Raw genomic sequence first — 3,844 nt, forward strand, 5'->3', positions numbered from 1 at the left:
TTGTGGTAATCCAGCACTGGTGTTCTCTGAAATCCAGGAATTTAAGTACACTCTTTTTGGGGGGAGGAAGAAAGTGAGTCTTTTGTAGATATGCTCTTACCCCACCTTACCACCATCTCTACAGATCTCTGACCTGTGGTTCTCTTCTCATTGGCAGAAATTATGCATGAGACATTACATTTGCACCTTCTTTCTGTTGAGTTCTCCCCACTCCAGGCTCTTAGGAGCTTCTAAGTAAACTTCATGCCAGCTCTGACTCTCCCTCTTGTATGTACTGTAACTTGGCCACATAAGGGAAACAGGAGTGCATCTTTTGACTTCACATATCGAGAAAGGTGGGCCATCCCTAAAGAGGAAACCTCTCCTCACATTTAATTTGGTAGAACTGGCCAACTAGATTCTTTAGAGCAGTCTAAGCACTATTGAATCAAATTGGTTCCACTGAATCAACTTTTCCTAGACTTGCGTGAAGGGATCAGAAAGGTAGGACTCACAGTTGAGAAATAACTCTTTCAAAACTCTTTTCCTAATCTCCAAGTTTCCCTCTCTCCAATTTCAAAATATCACTAATTGACATACAGCTAATAGTCTCAAAATCTCTTCTGCAAGTATGTGGTATGTGGGAGTAGTAGTCTTCTCTTGCTTTGGGGCCTCAACCAAAACCAAGATAGAGATACCCATTTGAACATACCAGTGCAAATTGTTGTAGGACTTGTCTATACAGTTTACCAAAGATGTTTTACAGAAGCATATTCCAAGCAGTTGTAACATGTGCAGATCCAGCTGGAGGATTTACACTTAATAAGCCTAAGTCAGTGCTTCATGACATTTTTAGCCAGATTCTGAAGTATTTTAGATGCATATGCAAAAATGTCAGGGTGCAGTGAGTTTAATCAGTGGCTTTCAGAAGCCAATGAACATCTGGGTAATTTTCTAGTTAACTAATTGAATTAGAGATTTAGAAATGTTCAACTAGAAAGTCTAGACAGCTTTTAGGCTTCATTACCTTTTTGGATAGAAGGATAGTTATGTAGTTTCTTTTGCTATAGAGTCAACTGAGAAGTACCGGAGTACAGAACAAATTAGCAAAATCATGTTATATATACCTTTAAGATTAGAAACAATTTACATGAACAAAATTATTGAATAATTTGTCTGTTGACACTCCTAAAGAATAACACATTATAAAAATATATTTGGAGCGTAATAAAACTTAAGCTTATGCGTAAAATCTCATTTAAGTATTTTTTAAATTAAAAAAATAATATGGTTCAGGTTATATAGCTTAATTTTTAGAAACAGTAAATTCTAAATTCAAGGTGAATACAGGAAGGTGTTATGGGAGATTTGTTATTAAGAATAACCACATCATGATATTGAATTTATTTGTTTGTTTATTTATTCATGTTGAAAGAGTCAGGGATACTTTAGATTTCAGACTAGCAGTCATTTATTCCCTCTGTGTTCCACAAAGGAAATTTATGTTCAAGGGAAAGGAAAAAAAAAAAAGAGGATAAAATTAGCATTTTGTTGATGGTTGGTGAGTTGACCTAGAAAAAGTGGACAGATAGACACATCCTATTTTAGATGATAGACACCTTCCACCAAAACTCTTCTGTTTTCTCCTAAGCCCATGCTTGAGAAAGCCCACATTTTAGTTATTAAATTAAACAAAAGGAAAAAGAATATTTTGCCCTGTTTTTAAAGTGTGGTTAACCCAGGCTGCCCAGTCCAGGCCTTTTCAGGCCAGAACTTTGGCCCAATATGTACATCTACTCACCAAATGACTTTTTAGACCTGGGCAATATTTCTGGGCCAGCTGCCAAATGGGATAAGATAATGAAGATCTAGTAAGGAGAGAAAAAGCCTGTCAAACCTGTTTCAGGTAGCCCCGAGAGTTTTTACTAATCCAGCCACATGCAAGTAAGAGACCCAAGGAATGACACATCATGGGCACTCTAACCCTCAACTCAACACAGTGACTCTACCTAGGACGATGAATGTTCAATAAAGTGTCTTTAAACTGGAACACTGCTCCTTGTGGCAATGATATCATCATTTATCCTTGGGAAGAAAGGTGAAGAAGACAGGGAAGGGAGGAACCATGAGGACCTCTGAGGCTAAGAGTTCCTTTGCCATTTAATGGGAACTAAAATATTAACTTCTTTGTAATTGTCTAAAGCAGAATTAATTAGAATAGCCTAGAAAGATAAGAGATTTGTGACTAAAGGTTCCTTCATATTAGGATATTATTATGACATGTTAACTTTAACTTTTACAGTCACATTTTTTATAATTATCTTTAAGGAATTTGTGAAGTGAGCTATGGTATAATTGAAACAATAATCTTCAGTAGCAATATTCTTCCTATTTAAATCTCAACTGCTTTGTTTTCAATGGAGTTTTCTGTGTTCTGATGATCCTTGACAAGCCTTGATTTTATAGTAATTCATCTACAAAGCATGAATATCAGTATTGTTTGTGGAGTTATTAATATGTATTGCATCTGTAGTAATGTTTCTGATTTAAATTTTTTTTCATTTAAAATACTATCAAATTTATTGTGACATATCATTTGGAATTTTTCAAAGAAATCAATGCAAATGGTATCATTCTGGGGAGTTTTGGAATGTTTGGACTTTAATGGAAGGTCTTCATTCTAAACACACACACACACACAGTTAATTTGATCTACAATATTTTTATTTACTTCCAGTTTCATACTTTTGGGTTGTTGGGCATTATAAATTGTATGTTATATTAAACTCTTGTTTAAAAAACGAAATGTAAATGTTTAGGTTTTTACATGTGATGCCAAAAAGAAATTTAAAAGTTTGCGAATTAAGTAATAATTGATGATATTTGTATATAACATTTATTTAAAATCTAGAGTAATCTTTATTGTATCAGGTATGATTCTTATACCACTAATTTAGACGTGCAGAAATTTAATTTTTTAAAAAATTTTCTGTTTCAAATCCCAACTTTACTGTGTGGCAGAAACTTCATTTTCCCCCCATAATTCCATGGGGCTGATATAATGCCAAGGGAGAATTAGGATGTTCTGGTTCCTGGGTCATCGGTCCACTGAGATGCCCATTGTCTAAGTTGTTTTACACAAGTCTCAAATGAGATGGCCTTCCAGTCCTGCTGGCATCTTCAAGAATACCACTCTTACCTCCATGTGATGGGAGTTTCTGTGAGGCTGTCTGTGGATTTCTGTGCCAACATACACAGTGAAACCCACCACTATCTGGGATTTTCCTGCTTTCCTGCACTTTGAGGCCCTGGAATCCAACTTCAAGGTCTCTCTATTCCTAACATCTCCAGGTTTCTCTGAGTTCTGCCCAAGGAGTATGACATAAGATCTGTCTCCTCTGTTCCCAGACCTCCATCCCCCTTTCTCCTTCCCAGCTGCAACTGAACAAACACTTTCATTGCATGGGTAGGGAATCCCCACTATTTTTCTTGATATTTTCTGTCAAAGACACATTTCTTCTTTTTTTTTTTTGCCTCAGTACCAACTTAAAAAGAATATTCATGATAGGTTTAGGACTTTGCAAAAAACTCAATGCCTTTTGTTTTGTTTACAGTTTTCCACCCGGTCTCATCCTCACTTATGTACTAGATATCAAGCTAAGCATCTGCTTGAAAATGGGTGGTAGGCAAGGGGAGGTATACACACAAAGAAAGAGCAATATATTAATATCTCAAAATTATTTGTGCAAGTAATTGTGTAAAACGGTGTTTGTTTTTAGCGTGTGTAAAAAATTACACAGCATTCTATTAAACGTGGCATTTATTGTACAGTGGATGGATATAAAAATGAGTGGCAAAAGGAATT

At 35.7% G+C, this 3,844-nt stretch overlaps 1 protein-coding gene across 3 annotated transcripts in view; it reads left to right on the plus strand.

Moving 5' to 3' along the window:
* The window catches only part of PCDH9 (protocadherin 9), a 1,003,512-nt gene that overhangs the window by 625,917 nt on the left and 373,751 nt on the right, over positions 1-3,844 (plus strand). The gene's annotated exons all lie outside the window — the stretch shown is intronic.

Source organism: Trichechus manatus, unplaced genomic scaffold, assembly GCF_000243295.1.
Source record: "Trichechus manatus latirostris isolate Lorelei unplaced genomic scaffold, TriManLat1.0 scaffold00158, whole genome shotgun sequence".
Classification (NCBI taxonomy): Eukaryota; Metazoa; Chordata; class Mammalia; order Sirenia; family Trichechidae; genus Trichechus; species Trichechus manatus.